Source organism: Wasmannia auropunctata, unplaced genomic scaffold, assembly GCF_000956235.1.
Source record: "Wasmannia auropunctata unplaced genomic scaffold, wasmannia.A_1.0 LD336116.1, whole genome shotgun sequence".
Taxonomy (NCBI): Eukaryota; Metazoa; Arthropoda; class Insecta; order Hymenoptera; family Formicidae; genus Wasmannia; species Wasmannia auropunctata.
The window spans coordinates 244,510-245,198 of record NW_012026774.1 but is presented as its reverse complement, the minus strand read 5'-3'; positions in this window follow the sequence as shown (position 1 = coordinate 245,198).

Genomic DNA, 689 nt, shown 5'->3' with positions numbered 1-689 from the left:
CAGCGCGAACGCGGAAACGCAGAGATTTCTGTCTACGCAAGTGGTAATTAAACATCATTGTGCAAAGCGTCTATTTTCCGAGGACCGAACGAGAGCGAGCGTAAAATATTTGGCGACTTATACTTGAACCGCGGTGATACCTTAGGGGAAGTAAGCTTCCCCGTCAGTTGCAGTGAGGATGTTGCATTATCTTCGCGGAAAAGCGTAACTCGCTCATTGATAGCCCTCCGTCACATTTTCAACATTTCTCGCTCATTCCCAAAGCGAAAGAAGGAATGCAACTCCTTCCACTCGGGATTCTCTTCCCTCTATAGTTCTCAACTTTTTCGAGACATTAAAGCGATCTGAACGTAAAACTGAACGAGGGCAGCTCTTTTCCCCCTCCCTCCCTCCCTCCCTCTCTCTCTCTCTCTCTCTCTTTCTTTTCCGTTAAAGAAAAAAAGGCGAACAGCTTGAAAAGTGTGCCGTGTCGGCGCTGCGACACTCGGTCGTATCTCAACGGTAAACATTTACAGCGTCGCGAAGTATTATTTCGACGCGCACGACTGGCTGTGCCGAGCGACTGGTGGACTGCATGTGCACTGTTTTATATTTTATATAAAACGCAGCGTTTTTGTACATGCATGCACTCATCACACGGATACAAAATGCGCGCGCATGTGTATGATATACATATATATATATATATA